We start from the raw sequence: 19,935 nt of genomic DNA, 5'->3' as shown, positions 1-19,935 counted from the left end.
GAATATCATATAAATGGAATCAGTCATTATGTAACTTTATGGCGTTGAGTTTTCTCATTCAGCATAATCTTGTAAAGATTCATCCAGCTAGTTGCATACATCAATAGTGCTTTTCTTTTTTATTACTGAGCAATGTTCCATGATGTGAATACTAACATTAACTTTTTTTTTTTTTTAAGATTTTATTTATTTATTTATTTACTTACTTACTTATGAGAGACCACAAATGAGAGGAGAGACAGAGGGAAAGGGAGAAACAGATTCCCTGTTGAGCAGGCAGCCTGATGCGGGGCTCAATCCTAAAACCCTGAGATCATGTCCTGAGCTGAAGGCAGACATTTAACCGACTGAGCCACTGACTCACCCTTAACTTTTAAAAGCTAATTATTTTCCTCTCTAATTAATTCAAAAAATGTTTGTTAATATACAGCCTCGTTCATACTTTCAAGAACTCTGAAATCTTAAGTTCCAATACTCTCTTCTCCTATCACTATCCCCTATTTATCAACCTTACAGAAACATCTCTCATACTTCAAATTCAAGTTTCACAAAAGTTATTTTGTTCTATGTCAATTTTTGTTCTCCTGGAATCATGAATTTGCCTGTTGAACCAGCTTTCTATCTTCAGATTACATATTACCTATTACCTTATTTTTCTTGTCCTATTTAACATCCCAAAACTTGCCCAATCATGTCTCTGGGCATACTCTTGAGTAAAATCCTTGACTTTACTCAGCTTAAAATCCTTGCACATTTTTTCTCACTAAGACTATCCCAAGCTTGCACTAATTTCTGTTACACTTAGAAAAGTGACACTGCCTCCAATTTTCATGTGATGGTGGTGTTCATTATGTAAGACATCTGTCAAATTCCTCGCAAATACCCTGCAAATGTTGAATAGATGATGAGCTTTCCAATCTTGTGTTCTTTCTCCAATTATCACCTCTAGAAACATATTGTATCAATCCTTTCTCACTCTGCTAGTGCTTTCCTTTCTCTTAATTGTCTCTTCTTTTAATTATTGTCATCAGATTTAAACTTTCAAATCTACATTAGTAAGGAGGAACATAATTATTCAATTTGATTTCAAGGGGACTGAATAGTACCTGCTGGGTTGGGCCTGAGAGAAACCTAATTGAATATATAAATAAACGTCAGTAGACAGTGACACCCAGAAGTTTCGGAAGTGTTGGTTATCCATGGAAGAAGAGTAAAGAAAAAGAATATCAGGCATAACCATTAACAATATCCAACCAAGTACTTCGAGTATTCTAAACCCATCTGGAAGGCCATCTGACCACTTTAAGCCCTTCCAATCATGACTCAGCCTCTTCAAATAGATGGAAACAAAGAAAAAGTACAATACACGTGCTGACTAATGATGTGTCATCTGTGTGACACTTCCATTTTTTATTGAAAATTAACAGATTTGAATTTTGCACCTGCATGAATCAATCTCTTAACTCTAGTCAGTGTGGTACTGCTCTGAAGAAAATCCTGTCTTATCGCATTGCTAGTCTTTTCCCGAATTTTCTATTGTGGGTGGGACCTCAGCCCTGGAGTTTTGTGATTTTTACTAATGAATCTCTCTCTCTCTCTTTCTCTCTATATCAAGAGCCATGTATATAGCAAGCCAAGATGTATAGCCAATCTATATATAAAAAGTCATACTTCTTATCTATTTATATATTATATATTACATTATATTATTTTACTGAAGTTTGAGTCTTTCATCTGATATTCTTGAAACACATAAGCTACTCTTGCTCCAAGAATTGAAGAAGTCATACTTCATCTTGAGAGAACAAAAACTGTCATAAACTTACTGCATTAAGTTCTTGCACCTCCAAGAAACTTATGTATGCCAAGCTGCCCTCAATATGAAAGGAAAAACTATAAAACCCTGTTCAAATCTGTAGTCATCATTAACAATTTTCAAAAAAAAATTCTCCCTGATTTCCTTTACATTTAATGTGTTCTATCCCACAGCTTCTGTGGACTTTACTCTTAACATGAGCTTCTGAACCCTTGGACTAATGGAAAATTTTTCCACTTAGAGTTTATGTATCCTTAAAGGAACTCTTACCCAATGACTTACTGATGTGGAAGTGTGAAATCCCAGGTTTCCTTCCTGGAGTAGGAATAAATTCTGAGTTTATTCCAGAGGCTCCTGCAGAATTAGGACAATGCTGAACGTCACTTGAGCTCACAACTTTGATCTTTCAATCAAGATCTTCCGTATCTTTCTTCTTTTACTTTCTTTTATGTTTCCCAAATGAATCACCTGCACATAAATCTGTGTCTTAGGTTCTACTTCTAGGGAACCTGGCCAAAGACAAAAGCTAGTTATAACCTGAATTTGGTACCATATCTTCTCTTGCATTCTACAGGAAATTAATCTATTTCCTATTACAATTATTTCATTAAACTTTTTTCTCTCTCTCTCTCTTTCTCTCTTTTCTCTCTTAATCTCTCTTAATCCAAAATACTTCTCTAAATTATTACCTGACTTCCCAACCCCCCTAATATTGAAGTTTCTGGAAAGAGTAGTTTGTGATCATTTCCCTAGTTTATCTCCTCTTCTTTACTTTCAAAATATTGGAATTTAGATTGTGTCTTCCCCACTTCATTAAAATTAATTTACTAAGATTAGCTAAAGCCTCCTAATTGAAAAATACAAATTAGATATTTTTTTTGCAACATATAACACTTTTAAGCTTTTTTTTTTCTTCAATTGTTTCTTCTTTGACATTAATGAAACCAGGATCTTCATTTACAAATTCACTTAACAAATATTCATCCAGATCTATTGGGAGCCTACTATGCCCAGCAATAAAAAAGCTGGGGATAGTTGCAATAATAATAACATAAATTGTATGCTATGAAAGTAATCATAAACAAACATAATCTGATCTTTTGGAATAGGAAATTTTGTCTGAAAGACATGACACTTTAGCTGAATCCTATGTGATTTATGAGAATTATTTGTGGCCTATTTCCCCACACCTATCAACTCAGGTTGAGACCATAATCTACCTAAATTGAAAAAGTAAAATTTGCAGTAGACATGATTATTTACACCTAAACCCAAGCTCATATTCGCTCTCTGGAGCACAAAATATATATATAATTTGTAGTACTCTCGAATTTTACCTTGACCCTAGAAATGACTCCTTCTCCCTTTTAAGCTCTTAATTCTACTATATTTTTTACTTATTTTTCTTTTCCGAGGTATGCCACTACCTCTGTGAGCTCTTCTTGAAATCCAGACAGCCACATAATCTAGATGTTTTAAATACCTTTTTACAGCAGCTCTGTGTTGGTCCCAGCATCTTAGCATGTCTTCCCAATGCTATTTCTCTTATCTGTCATAACAATTGAATAATAAAAAAAAAGAATCCTACTAAGGCTGAGTTAAAATCCTATGTCAGTTTAATACTTATAGATATCTACTATTAAAGCATATTGACTGAGGCTAAATCTCTTCTCTGAAATGCCAGAACTGGGAAATGCAAATATAAAGCACAGGGAAACATTTGATTAAAATACCCAACCATGCAGTTTAAAATTATAGCTCAGGGAACTGGGGAAAATCTATTCCTGAATTGATAAGTAACTGGTAGAAGTCATTAAACAGAGAACATTAGAGAAAAACAATTTTATTTAAATTGTGGAATCTCTGTGCAAAGTAATAACTTTGAAAAATAGAAAATTTTTTCAGTTAGAAATAATGGCATGCTGAAGAAGAGAGACCACCCCTGCTCAATTTGTGGGACAAGAATCATGAAGGGCAGTGGAAACTGTAGGATGAATAAAAGACATCTGTATTGTATAAGAACCAAAAAGAGATACTGTGCTTGAATTTATCCAAGTATGTCCTAACGAGCAAGTTTCTGTACCCACCTTAATCTGTATGTTGGTTTAATCTGTGTTGTCTCCTTGAGGCAGATCCTCTCAAATCCAGATAAATAAATGAAATTGCCAGGACTATACTAGTAGCCGATGACCTCACATGAGAAGGACTCAAGGTCCATTTTCTGGGCTACTGATTCTAATGGTGAGTTGTTTAAAACTTGATTCTTCTGTGAATTTGGGTTCCAACACCACAGACATTTTTAGAACTTCAGGAAGTTAAATTTATGTTGTCCATTCTTATATTTACTAATGTTTACTCAAATGGGATATTTGCAAGGAAGAGTGATAAGTGTTAATAAACATTATTAATACATAATACAAACTTCCTTCTATCAGTTATTAATATTGGGAGTTTGTAAATGTTGTGTGTTCTACTGATGTAATCTTGAAAGATCCCAGAAGCATAACATCTGCTTAGCTTGCAAGTCACTGTCACATTTTTTAAAATTATATTTTATATATGTCATAAAATCTAGAAAATGAATTGCTAACAAATGTCTATAATAAATAGTAAATATGGAAATTTTATCTTAAAAGCACTCTTAATCATTTTGGCTAAAATCTGAAATTTTAAAAAAAGGTAAAATATATTTTAAAAACAATTATTTTCTTTTATGTCTTATTATTACAGAAAAAAATCTTAAAAGCAGTTCTCAAATTTACAAAGATTTTCAAATCTTTATGAAGTTTGAAATATTATTAATCCAGGTGACAAATTTTTAAAATATATCATGCATGATATGGTAATTTTGAAAGTTTTCATGGTCTGGTTTTCTTTAAGCCCTATAGGAAATACAGCAATATGCTTACTTTGTATAATATTAATCTAAGAAAACCATAAAATTCAACCCCTATTTGCGATACAATGTATATAATCTATAATATAGGTGAGCATTGGATGGCTTTATTTTTATTATTTCAAACAGAGAATGTGTTTTAAAAGGCAACATACAAATTTTGAACCATGAAAAGAAAATATGAAAACCTTTAGACAAGCTGTTAGCTAACATTTGAAAACCAAATTAAGCAGGTTTACAATATAATGCAGCAGATGGAGAAAATGTGATCACCCTGGGAATAAATTTTCTTTATCATTTTAGCTTAGGTCTGTTCATGTGCTTCTTGGATAATAAGCTTTTTCCTCCATAACGTGTTTCATATTACCATGAAATAATGTTCTTTCAAGTATTTTTTTGATTATACCTACTCCAAGTTAAGGGTAAGGCAATGCTAATTTAAGGGAATGGCAACGTGATGTTTCATTGTAAAGAGTTAGCAGTTATACAATATTGTTTATTGCAGGTAGATGTGAGACATGTGCACCAAAAAATGACGCTTATCTAGAAAAGTATTGCATTATTTGTACTGCCATGTACTTTGGTCTCAAATATATGTCGTTCTGACTGGAAACAAGGCAAAGACAGAGATTTGGTAGAGATTTGGGGCAAGACAGACCAGTTCAGGCACTGTGTTAACATATTACATGAGAGAGATGAACAAGTCAGCAAACCGTGGGAAAGGAAACAGATGTATAATTCTCCCAGGTAGCAAATGCTGTAAAACATCCTCAAATGAAATAGTGTTTCTGAAGTGATAGTTATGTGTGGTCAATATCATGTTGCTAAACTCTTCACTGAAGAAATCTAAAATGTATGAGCTAAAGACACACACCGACAGAAATCTGAAAGTGTTAATTGCGGCAAACTAGAAAGGGTATGTAACTACCGTAACAGAGAAAGTAGAATTTTAACTTACTAATCTACTCCAACATGAAAGTGAAAAGTAGAAAGACTGAAATTCAAATTCTAAAGCCTTCTTCCCCTCAGTTTTTATTTTGTGTTCAGCTGAAGGATGTGACAGAAGAGTGAAAGAAATAGCAGACTGTAGTGAAGACGGCATTTGTCAACCTGTTGAAATGGGGGGAAGCCAACTGGGAGATGCCATACTATCCACAGACAACAAAATGACAATATTTATAGAAATAAATACTTAAATTGACTTTGGATTATATTTTCAAATTTTCCTCAAGGACATAAATAGAATGGCTACAGACACATCTATTATGAAAGACATAAACTTATCAGGACCATCCATTGAAGAAATATTTCCTGAGTATATTGATAATCAAAGTTTCTCAACCAGCATCAACATTACTTGGGAGCTTCTTAGAAATCTGAAATCTAGGGCCTTAATCCTATAATGTCTTCATTTGAAAAAGATCTCGGGGTGATTTATATGCACATTACAATTGACGATTTGGTACATATAGATTATGTTTGGCAGATGGGAATCCTTTAAATTCTTTCTGTAATTTGCAGTGACAGAAGGAAAAAAGTCACCTAGTTCAGAATAAATGCAAATAAAAACTATTTTACCATTTTGTCCCCAAAGTATGCATATCATTTTCCTGGGAATAAATCAGATTCTTATTATAATTCAATTACCAAAAGTACCTTATGTAACTTATCTGGAACTTGAGACTTAATAAGAAATCATCTGAGGTTCCAGTCAAAATTCTAAAGCATATCAAACTTAGAAAATGTTGCGATATCTAAGCAGTTTCCCTAAAATTTGTATAGGCCTAAGATAAAAGAGATTACAATTTTATTATACATTTAATATGAGTTTGCCCTTGAAATAGCAAATTCAAGATGACATAGAAATGATAACTTAATAGCTTTCTGGTAAAGCCCCACATGATCAAAGAAAAGCACTGAATTAATTATATCATTATAGTAGATATTAAGAGATTTCCTTTTTTTTTCTTTCTACACTAAGGTGTATCATTCTACATTTCTACAATGAGGCATAATGTATTTACCACTGCTGAAAAAATAAGAGTTTAAATTAAGAGTTGATAAGAGTTTGTAATATTGTATGTCTTTTCTATATAACAAATATTAAAAAATAATGTTTGTGTATCAAGCAAGATATTATATAAAATAGTATATAAAAATAACTGGCTAGGGGCACCTGGGTGGCTCAGTTGATTGAACATCTGACTCTTGATTTCAGCTTGAGTCATGATCTTGGGGTCATGTGATCCACACTCAGCAGGGAGTCTGCTCCAGATTCTCTCTCTCTCTTCCTCTGCCCCTCCCCATTGTGTGCATTTGCATGTGCATGCTCTCTCTCTCAAATAAATAAATAAATGAATAAATATTTTTTAAAAAATAACTGGATAGTTTTGAAAGACTCAAAAAATGTTTTACTCTGACTAAAATATTTTGCATCAAATCATCTATGGATATAAAGAAATCTTGAAATAAAGAAACTAAATAGATCTTTAAATAACAGGTTGGTACTTAATAAAATCATTAAGAGATTAATATTAAAATATTCATAATCATAGAAAATATCCCCCTCTTTTTGAGGGAGCAAGTCATACTAAGATCCCATTTTTCATATAAACGAATAGAATAAATCCAAAGAAAATAACACACAAAAGGAAACAGAAGAAAACTGACAGTGGTTATTTTGTAGGGCTATTACTACTATTATTTTATTCATATCTCTGTAATTTTGATATTTTTTCTATATATATAGTACATTTTTATGAGGAAGAATTCTAAAATGGTAAATATTTATATCAGTATCTGACAAAAATTTGAACATCTTAAAGAAAGTTGTATTAATATTAGAAAGCTCAACCAAAAAACAGCATACCAAAATGTATGTATGTGATAATTTTATTATCTATTAACTCTTTCCTTCAATAAGTAGAATATGAACTTTGAGAAACTGAAAGAATATATCATGCAAACTAATTAAAATATCATAAGGAGCATATCAGAAGATACATTATGTGAAGTATTTCATCTTCCTTTGGAAAAAGATACATTATTTAAGGTAAACTGTGTGGATAATAATCCAATGTGCTCATAAAAAATTCTCTTTTTTTTCTAATTGTATTGACCAATTATTGTGGAGGTATGGGTACTGTTCTACTTAACTGATAATTAACATTATTTTATAAAAATCAATTATATTAATATATACTTATTTTTACATGGGCATATTTGAATACAAAAATGTCTATTTGTTTTTTAATGGTTTTAAAAACCAATAAAATATTTAGATTTTCAAAGATTTATTGGGTACTGCAATTTACTCTAAATTACATCAAAATGCTCGCTCCCATTTCTGAATGCTTTAATACCTTTCATATCCATAATTTGGGACCATTTCTTTCCAATTTTGATATAGGAAAGTTGTCTTCTAATATGCAACTAAAAATCTGCAGGCTTTTTTACCTAAAGTCAAAGCAATGTTTCACAAACACCTGTTCTTTTATATCACTTGTTCTTCTAAAACAGTTCTACAACCTTATAATTGAAATTGAATATAATTAGCGTAACTGAATTAAGTTATCATGAGTGATACTTGCATACAATTGTAAATCATACTTTCCATCTAATAGACACATTTTTAATTTATTAATCTTGTTTACTGATTGTAACTGATAATAAGATTATGCATATTTAAAGTACTCACCATTTGTATTAATATTCTAATAATTATTATGCATTAACCCTACTTAAATACACAAAATTTAGTTTTAAAACACTCATGTCACTAAACTGTGTAATAAAATAAAAGTAAAGAGTAGACTGCACCATTCAGTTTTGAATAATCTCATTTAAACAACATTATTTTTGCTACTAGGAGAAACTAAATTTACAAATTCCAGCAAAAACATAAAACATAACATTAAAGTCATATCAGAGTATTGATTACTAAATTTTCATCAAACATTTGCAAAATATTAGATTTCAAAAAGAAGTACCTTTAACCACAAAAGTTTTACTACAATTTACGTGTAGGTATAACCAGATACAATAATTTTCTAACAACATATGAATTTATCAATATACACAATATATAGTCTACAAAGTATTAGCACTATGTATACTTATCAATAGCAAAAGAAAGCCATAAAAGCAATGATTTAGAAAATATTTCCTTCTCCACCTAAACAGAAATTGGCAATTAATTAAATAACATAAATAGTGTTTTATAGGTTATATTGTATCACTTAATAATTTAAAATTATATTACAACAGAACATTTATATCTTTACTGTAATACCTTATTTTACATACCTGACTTTACATACATAATACCTTTCTCAACCCTTATTCAAAATGGTAATTTTGGCATTCTTAATATTCTGATTTTGATTTCATTCATTTCAGTAATGATTTTCTCAGTCGACTAGTGTTAAAATGTAAAAATGAACTTTATTACAAGCAGATGTTTATTTTATAACATAATATTTAAATTAGTGAATTACATGGAGTTCTTTAATGGAAAGTGTTAACTTTACTGAGGAAAATTTAATTGCAGAATGGTTATTACTGTGAATAAGTTTTCCATGTATGTCTATCTACCTGTCCTTTATTTTTATTGCATCATTAGTTTTAATTGCTTTAATTATATCAAGTTAAATCCATTTGCATAGTATCATTGTGCATAGGTGTATATTTTAGTAAGCAAGTACTTTGAGTCACAGACATCTATAATATACAGTCTGGGATAATTCTGAAATAGATTTACATATTTATTTATGGAGCTGTATTGGGATCACTGGGATAGTTTCCTAAAATAGAAGAACTAATTTCTGCGAGAGTATTAAGAAGACAGCTGTCATGTAATGCTTCCCATGTAGTTTTTAAAGTACATAAACAATATTCTGTAATGAACACTCAGATTAGCATATCAGATGAAAGAGTAGAAATTCATCCTGAATAACTCCTTAAAAGAAAGATATTTTGAAGAATTAAAAAAACAGATTTTTTTTCTTATCCAATATTACTGTGCTTTTTCAATCGAAAGAGGGTGTATTTGCTGGTTTAAGCAGCTTCTGAAATGATGTTGAAGCACAGACCATGTTTTCCAATGAATTTAAAATAAACATGAAACCACGTTGTGATACCAGATGAACAAGAGAAGAATGGCACTTATCTTTTAACAAAAATGACCCTCAAGGAAAAAAAAAGAAGAAAGAAAGAAAGAAAGAAAGAAAGAAAGAAAGAAAGAAAGAAGAAAGAAAGAAAGGAGGAAAGAAAGAGAAAGAAAGAAAGGGAGAAAGTAGAGAGGGAGAAAGGAAGGAAAGAAAAGAATCTAAAACATGGATTTATGTAGTAATCTATGAAGTTGCTTCATTTACCTTTTTTTAAACATTATAAAAGTGAAGAACTAGTAAATATATGAAATACATAATATATACAGCACTGTACATATGAAAATATAAATACTATAAGTTCTTTATGTTTACATATGCACTGTATATTTACTAGTATATATATATACTAGTAAAGCTTACATATTTACATGTTATATATTAATTACACTTTGGACTAAGTATATTCTATATGTATAACGTTGAAGTAAGCAGTAAAGAAAACCTTGAGATCAGTGCTATTGAGAATTAAGGTAGCCATTCACAATCACTGATAAAAGATAAACTACTGACTGCTTCAAGTTATCCAAAAACAAAAGAATATTGTGGTAACTAGACAGCAAGACTGCAAGCAGGGCAGCTGAATATAGCTGGTGTGTAGTTTATACACTACCCTTATAATCTCAGTAGAGGTGGAAAATTAGGTCTGAAATTCCTCTTGCTAATTATGATCCCTAGTCTGAAGTTGCCTTAATGCAAAAGGAGTGATGATTCATAATTTATTCACTCAAAAGAAATACATATGCATGTGTGAAGGTCCTACAGAGACCTAGCACAGAAAAGCCATTTCATCACAGTTCCTAAATAAGCGAAACCATGGCCTAGACGTTAACGATGAGTATTAGTAAGTACTCCAACTTAAAATACAAGAAAATGATGCTGACAGAAAATAAGCACAGAGTAAGAGAAAGCAAAGAGGTCTGTATCTTTGTGTATGCTCACATGTTTTGCACACATTGACCTCTCTAACTACAGTGGTGAGAAGAAGTCAATCAAACCAAGGAATTAAATCAGGAAAAAAAAAAATTCTTACTTTTGAGAATAACCACTACTGAGTATGGAAGAAATGTACAAGACTATCTATAATAAAAACTTTACAAATCTGACTATAAAAGAGTAAAAGATGGGAAAAAGAAAACAAAATGCTGAGAAGAAAATGGGAATAATAAATTTTGGCGAGTTGCCAAAAGATGGTACAAAATCTTAATGGAAGCAATGAAAAGGGCTGCAGAGAGAAACAGAAAGATGGGAGAGAGAACTTGGTAAATATGGAGCTCCCAGAACTGAGGTGACACATGTGCAAATAGCGTGGTGTCTAAACAAGAGAACAGATAAAAATAGAAACAAATAAAAATATAACTTATAGGAAATCATAAATTATTTTTATGTAGGGAAATCGTTTGAAAATATAAGCGATCAGAGCCTGCATCTTGGTTTCTGAGGTTTCTATTCTTTAAGCCATGGCTAAGCAAGTCCAAGGAAGGAGGAATACAGAAAGGACATGTGCTTGAAAAACAAGAGCCTTTTTTCAAATTTAATTTTAATTTTTATTTTTTTAAGAGAGAGAGAGCCAGCAAGCATGAGCAGGGGGTCGGGAGAGAGAACAGAGCCCCACGCGGAGCTAAATCTCAGGACCCTGCGATCATGGCCTGAGCCAAAATCAAGAGTCAGGCACTTAACTAACTGAGCCACCCAGGCACTCCTAAAAACAAAAACACTTTTAAAGTAGCTTCTTATAAACTTGATTTAGGTTTTTAATCTATCTTTAAATTCTAAGTCAGATTTAGATTTCAACTGGTAAAATATTAGATTTTACTTTTGAAACTATCCCCAGCTTCAGTTCTGAATCAAACTCAAATTGAGTTAACTCCTTTGTTTCATTCTCCTCCTCCCACTGCCTATTTTTTAATCTTGGTCAATAACGAAAAAAATATAAATCTAGAAGGCTCAGTTGGTTGAGCATCAGACTCTTGACTTCAGCTTAGGTCTTGATCTCAGGGTTATGAGTTCAAGCCCTACATTGGGCTAAAAAAAAAATCTAGAAGAAATATTGAAAAATTATATAGTGTAAAGCCGTAACAACACTCTGTCAATTGAAGCTTAATATTTCTGTACACTAGTGAAGTTATATGTGTATTATATATACTTTTATATATATGTACAAAAGTATATGTGTACAAAATATATAATACTTATTCAACAATATGTATATACAAAAGTATTTACTTTGTATATATAATAGCAAAATTTATATATATATATATAATCTGCATGTTATGTATATTATATGTACCTATAAACTATATGTGTATGTATACTTTGTGTTAGGTATAATAATAATAATAATAAATAAATAAAAAGCTGAAATTTGGGTCAGAATGTTCCTAAGCAATTGGTCTACAATGTGTGCGGATATGTGATAAATACATGAACAAAACGGACGTTTGCGGCTTTACTACCTTCTTTCTCCTTGTTTTTTCCATTGATTATGAATTTTTACTTATATACTGGCTTTGTGTCAAAAAGGATAAAAAGGAGGTAAATATGAGATCATAGGTCCAGCAACCTGATTATGTATTAAGGAAGCAGTAAAATGATAATTGTCCATTAGACTGCATAACACCTAGGGTGGTTAAAACGTGTTGTTAGAGTAGAAATTGTATTATATATAATACATGTTATATATAAAATATATGTATTACATACATGCAATATATATATGTATATATAAATATAAATATTTATGAGTTTATAGAAGTATTAATCCTTCAATAATGGAAAGCATTATTATGGCTTTCCATTGTATAATTTTTCAGTATCTCTTCTAGATTTTATACTTCTTAGTTATTGACCAGATAAAAATAGGTGGTAGGTGGAGGATAAAACAAAGTAGGCTACTCAAATTGAGTCTGACTCAGAACTTAAGCTCGCAATAGTTTAAAAAAATAAGAATAATATTTTACAGTTGAAATCTAAATCTAACTTAAAATTTAAATCTAGATTTAAAACTAAATCTAGTTATAAGTAGCTATTTTAAAAGTGCTTTGTTTTTTAAGCTCATGTCAATTAAACTATCATTTCAGTTTAGTTTAATTTACAGTAAAATAAACAAATGTTTAATAAATCTAGAAATTATAATTCAAGTAAATTTTGATAAAGGCATTGAACCAAAGGCATTGAAAAAACAAATGAACATACTAGCAACTGTTCAGTATTCTGTAAGAAGAGAGAAAAATAGTATAAAATGTTCCTTTATGTAACAATATAAAAAATGATTTCAAAAGAATACATTATTAGGATGTGAAAAAAAACAGAGGTGTAACTTACTGCCTGTAAGCTTATCAAAATCAGAAATATAAAATGAAGAAGGAAGAATGGCAACTAAAGTAAGATTATAAATGTAAATTACTTATAATTTCTCATGTCCTTTCTCTCTCAAATACATAAATAATCTTTAAAAAATAAAAAATGAAAGATTTTTCAGGTCTTCTAAGCATTAGTGTTTTGGGAAAATGCAAAGACAGGAACAAAATCACCTCAGAATTATTACTAACATATACCCATTTCCAAAGAATTTCTCTCACTGTTGGAACATTACAATGTGAGGCAGAAAACAGCCAAAGTAAAAGTTGAGCAGTTAGTATTTCTTTAAAATGAATCACTCAGAATATATCTAAATAATGAAGTTCATTTAACTAGTCTAACTGGCTTCAATAAAAAGGAAAACCAAGGCTGAAAATAATTGTTACCATTTTTAAAGGGCTGACTTGGCATCATGCAACTATCACCACAAAATTTAAGATATCACTGCTTTAAAGAACTTCAGGTTTGTTTTGTTTTTAAATGACACTCGTAAAAAATGTAAACAGATCTTCATTAGAATCTTATCCACCAAGGCCCTGGAAGTTCTTGGGAACTCATTTGGCTGCTGAAACTTTCAATTCCCGGGATCATCCAAGCAGAGCAGATGCCAGATGCTCCCATGGCAACAGGACTCAGTGCCCTATGTGGTTACATAGAAAACGTGATATTTAGTGCAGGATGTTATTTTTCCTTTCTTTTTCTACAAGAAAGAGAACCAAAAATAGTCCTAGAAACAAGAGATGACTTCGCTATTTGCATCATCCAAATACAGCCAGTGTCAAACTTCTAAAATCACAGACAATTCAAAGGAGAATAGCGCCTACTTGTTTTGAAGCAAATTCTCACATTGTCATGCAATTTGATTTAGTACATGGTGTAAGGCAAATTATTTTTGACATTTAATTTAGGAATAATTCATAGGGATTTACAGAGGTAGAAGACATCTTAGAGAACATATAGGTCAAATCACATACAGCATAGGTGAGAATATAGTCAGTAAAATTAATCAAGCCAATTTAGGAAGTGGTAAGATTAACGATTATTTCTTTCATTGCTAAAAGTAATCTTGTAGTTATTGTAGACCTTTTGGATATACAAAAATTATCTCATTACATTTAAAGGTCTGTTCAAACTAAGCATAATGTCCCTTTTTCAAGGACATAAAATATTAAATGTCAACTTAATTTCTACATTACTTATATGCATGAAGGTATAACATTATGAATATATAAAAGTGTTTTAAAGATTAGCTTCAGCACATTACATTGGTCAGATTTCAATATTCTTATCGTATATAACATTCCCCACCTAACCTGTTCTGGTTATATTAACAGAACTTGATAATGTTTAACTATGCCTCTAGATCATTGTTAACATATGTGTGTATGATTAGTTATAGGCAAAAATAACTAATTTGTGCATATCTTAAATTTGTATGTAAATGAAATAAGTGAAAATATAATGTTTTCTGGTTATAAAAGCAATCCTTAAAAGAAGAATGAAAAAAAAGTTATGCACAAAAGTTTATATTAGAAAAAGAAAGAACAACAAAGTCAGAGAACACTATTTTCCAAAGGATTTTAGATCTCAGTTCAGAGAGCTGTTAAGAGTAGAAAAGCAGAACAAAGTATTTCAAGGTCAAAAGTTATCCTTATTTTCAACACAAAACCCACATGGATCATACTGCACATTGGATCTTTAATGGTGCTGATTGAGCCCTGTAGTAAAGAGGTGATTTGACTTTACTTAATGCAGATTTTCCTTTAGTTGGCTTGCTTAATTACTGGTATTCTAAAGAATTGCATTATGTAGAATAGAGAACTGGACTGGGACAATTTGCTATAGAAAATTTCAGGACACATGAAGATAATGAAATATTGTAAAGGTACAGAGAGTATCTTTGTAGCAGGAGTCTATAAGGAAATCTTATTAAATGTATTTTCAAGTATAATATGATTCAGCTTATCCATATTAAAAACTCAGTGGGGGATACCTGGGTGGTTCAGTCAGTTAAGCGTGTGACTTCAGCTCAGGTCATGATCTTACTGTCTAGGGATCAAGCCTTGCACTGGGCTCCCAGCTCAGGAGGGATCTGTTTTTCTCTCTCCCTTTACCCCTCCCTTCCCTTCATGCTCTGTCTCTCTCATAAATAAGTAAGTAAGTAAATAAATAAATAAATATTTTTAAAAATTTTCAATGGGATGCTAATATATTTAATATTTAATATCCAGTTTAGTTATAAAATTATTAAAACATAGAAGAGTATTATAAGCTATATAAGTCATGGAACAGATACAAAAGTTTCCATTTTTAAATAACACCTAGAAAATCTAAGAAAATAAGAAGATTACAGTTAGTAAGAGTTTGGTAAATTACTTGATTACAATTAAAATATATAATAGCAACTTATTTTATATATCCAGAATCAACTAAATATAGAGAAGACATTTCACTAGTGATAGGAAGGAAACCTACAAAGCTTGAAAAACTTTTTCATGAATGCTAAAAGTTAAGTTTAAAGAAACTATGAAACTTTAATGTAAGAAATACAATTTGAATAACCAGAAGCCATACAATGCTGGCATGGTATGGTACAGGAATTAATGAACACAGATTAGCACCTAGATTTTAATTTTGAAATATTGTTCTTCAGTAAATCCAGTCAGGGCTCTTCAGAGAAATGTGACTTCTGACTTCAGGAAAGAATGAAGAAACAAAACAAAATTAAAAAAATAAAAGTGCAAGATGAACCTGGGCATTTTTTTTTTTTTATCCTTCTTTTTTTTCTTAGTGCAAGACAACAAATATGCAAAGAATGATGGATGGTGTTTTGTCAAAATATCACAGACTGCAGTTTGAAGATTCTCCAGCTGGACAAACATGCAATAATTTGTGTGTGGTTATAAATAATACTATAACCCACTACATAGAGCAGGAATCCATTATAAATTATCAATATATCACACTGATTTAGAAAAATAAATTAATAGTTGCATAAGGAGAGAAATTCCACTCTCTTCCAATCTTAAACAACTAGAAAAATGGACAAAATATTTGAAGTAATACTTTTCAGACTTTGGATAACAGGAATCAAAGGACCTGTAAAAGAACAGAGATGGGGTGTGGGGCCTGGTTGCCTTATAATTCTCTAGCTTATTTTGCGGAGGCAGTTGGAAGGCTTATGTAGCACAAGGAGGCTATGTCTCACTCTGACCAGAGAGCGTGACAGTATCCTTAAGTTGCAGACATTGTCGGAGTCTAGAGAAACGAAGGTAGATAAAGTCTGCTAAACAGAGTACTGGATAGAAGGAACTACCCAAAAAGAGTGCTTTGAAGTTTGGTAGAGGAGCGCCTGATTTTCTTTCTCTGATTTCTGATTTTTAATGTGTGGAAGAAACTACTTCAAACTGAGGTAAAAGTCATAATAAATGAATAGAAAGGATAATTTCTGGATATCACATAGAAGTGGGAATAGATTGTTGCACAACTAACAGGAAAAAAAATATATGGTATAGCATCAGAATTTTAAAGGTATATTGCATGATAGTAAGGCTAAATTAACCCTTTTATAAAGAATGCTCAATCTGCCTGGATAAATTGTAAAAGTCAGACTTGAAGGGACTCAACTGATTTCAATTAACTGCCCATAGTAACAAAATCAAACACTATTAAAAGACTGTATTCAAGGTTCATCAAAAGGAAACACATTAATATCACCAATTAATATATCAATAAGATAAAAAGAACTATTCAATTCTCTCACTAAATGCAGAAAGAGAATTTGACAAATTCCAACACCATTTCTGATAACAACACTCAGAAAATGAATTATAGCAGAGAATTTCCTCAACCTGATAAAGAACATCTAGGAAAAATCCATAAGTAACATCATATATTATCGTAAGACTATATGTTTTCCTCCTAAGATCAGGATCAAGACAAATATGTCTGCCTTCTCCACTAGTATTTGACATTGTACTGAAGGTTCTAGACAAGGCATTCAGGTCTGTTAAAAAAAAAAAAATTAAAGACATGAAGATTGGAAATGAAGAAGGAAAACTAGAAGACATCTATGTAGAAAATTTTAAACAAATGACAGATAAAAACAAAAACAAAAAACCCTCCTGGAACTAATAAGCCACCATAACAGAGTTGTAGGATACAAGCTTTATATACAAAAGTCAATCATTATTTATATGCTATCTATGAACAAATAGAATTTGAAATTAAAAACACAATGCTATTTATTTTAGCTACCCACAAAATAACTAACAAAGTACATATAGACTCTTTATGAGAAAACTACAAAACTCTGATGAACAAATTTTTTAAACAAACTAAAATTTCATATTTATAGATAAGAAGACTCAATATTTTCAACAGGTCAAGTTACGTTGTTAATATAAAAAAAATCGATTCTAAAATTTATATGGAGAGGCAAAAGACCCAGAATAGCTAACTCGATATGGAAAGAGAATAATAAAATCAGACAACTTACACCATTTCACTATAAGACTTAATAGAAAAGCTGCAGTAAAGACAGTGTGGTATTGGCAAAATAATAGATTCCCCACATAAAAATCAAGGGGGAAGAATAGTGAGCCCAGGAGTAGCCCACATATACAGACAATTAATCTTTGACAAAGGATCAAAGCCAGTATCATGAAGAGAAGATAGAATTTTCAATAAGTGATGCCTGAAAAACTAGACATTCACATGCAAAAAAAGGGGACGATCTAAACACAAGTCTTATATCCTTAACAAAAATTAACTCAAAATAGATTATAAACCTCAATGTAAACTGCAAAACTTTAAAACTACTAGAAGATAACATAGAAGATTATACCGATGACATAGGTATAGTTGACGACATTTTGAGTACCACATAAAAAACATGATCAATGAAAGAAATAATCGATAAGTAGGACATCATTAAAATAAATTTTAAAAAACTGCTCTGTGAAATATACTGTCAAGAAGGTGAAAAGACAGCTAGATTTGGGGAAAAAATGTTTGCAGAAGATATATCTTATTAAAGAATGACATCTAAAATAGACAAAGAACTTTTAAACCTTAACAATAAGAAAATAAAAAGCCCTGTTAATAAATGGGCCAAAGACCTGAAGAGACAACTCACCACAGAAAATATATGGACAGCAAATAGTCATATGAAAAGATATTCAACATGTATAACATCAGGGATTTGTAAATTAGAAGAACAATGTGATGCCACTGTGAACCTATTAAAAGGGCAGAAATCTGGGTCTGGTGAAGATATGAAGCTATCACCCATTCTTGTGAGAATGCAAAATGGTACAATCACTCTGAAAGACAGTTTCTTACAAAGCTAAACATTGTTTTACCATTTGATTTAACAATCTTCCTCCTTGATATTTATCCACAGGAGTTGAAAACTTATGCCCAAACTGAAACCTTCACAAGATATTTATGATAGCTTTGCTCATAATTGCCAAAACTCTAAGGAACCAAAACATCCTTCATCAAGTTAATGGATAAACAAATGGTGGTCCATTCAGAAAATGAAATATTTCTTAATGTTAAAAATCAGTGAGTCATCAAGCCATAAAAAGATATGGGGGAACCTGAAACACCTATTACTAAGTGAGAGAAACCAAAATGTTATCTACTACATGATTCTGACTATATGACATTTTGAAAAAGGCAAAACCAAAGAGACACTAAAAAGATCGGTGGTGGGGTAGGAGTCAAGATGGCGTAGAAGTAGCAGGCTGAGACTACTTCAGGTAGCGGGAGATCAGGTAGATAACTTATCTAAAGATTGCAAACACCTACAAATCCAACGGGAGATCGAAAAGAAGAACAGCAATTCTAGAAACAGAAAATCAACCACTTTCAGAAAGGTAGGACTGGCGGAGAAGTGAATCCAAAGCGACGGGAAGATAGACCGCGGGGGGAAGGGCCGGCTCCCCGCAAGCGGCGGAGCAACAGAGCACAAAATCGGGACTTTAAAAGTCTGTTCCGCTGAGGGACATCACTCCAGAGGCTTAACCAGGGTGAAGCCCACACGGGGTCAGCGTGGCCTCAGGTCCCGCAGGGTCACAGAAGGATCGGGGGTGTCTGAGTGTCACAGAGCTCACAGGTATTAGAACGGGGAAGCCGGCTACAGAGACAGAGCCGAGGAATGAGCTCTAAGCTCAGGGTTACCTTGAACGGGTCGCAGGCTCGGTCAGCTCGGAGCGCGGCCGGAGGCCAGGGTGACGGGAGTAATTGGGCGCTGTTCTCTGAGGGCGCACTGAGGAGTGGGACCCCGAGCTCTCGGCTCCTCCGGACCGGATACTGGGAGGCCGCCATCTTCATTCCCGTCCTCCGGACTCTACGGAAAGCGCTCAGGCAACAAAAGCTCCCGAAAGCAAACCCGAGCGGATTACTCAGCCCGGCCCCGGGTAAGGGCGGTGCAACTCCGCCTGGGGCAAAGACACTTGAGAATCACTACAACAGGCCCCTCCCCAGAAGATCAACAAGAAACCCAGCCAGGACCAAGTTCACTTACGAGGAGTGCAGTTTCAATACCAAGGAGAGCCGCGGAATTCCAGAGGAGGAGAAAGCAAAGCACGGAACTCATGGCTTTCTCCCCATGATTCTTTAGCCTTGCAGTTAATTTAATTTTTTTTCTTTTTCAATTTTTTTTTCTATTCTTCTGCTAAATTTTTTTA

The sequence above is a fragment of the Lontra canadensis genome, unplaced genomic scaffold (assembly GCF_010015895.1).
Source record: "Lontra canadensis isolate GAN:19392208 unplaced genomic scaffold, GSC_riverotter_1.0 scaffold22, whole genome shotgun sequence".
NCBI classification, from domain to species: domain Eukaryota; kingdom Metazoa; phylum Chordata; class Mammalia; order Carnivora; family Mustelidae; genus Lontra; species Lontra canadensis.
The sequence above is the reverse complement of the archived record's forward strand: the minus strand, read 5'-3'. Positions refer to the sequence as shown.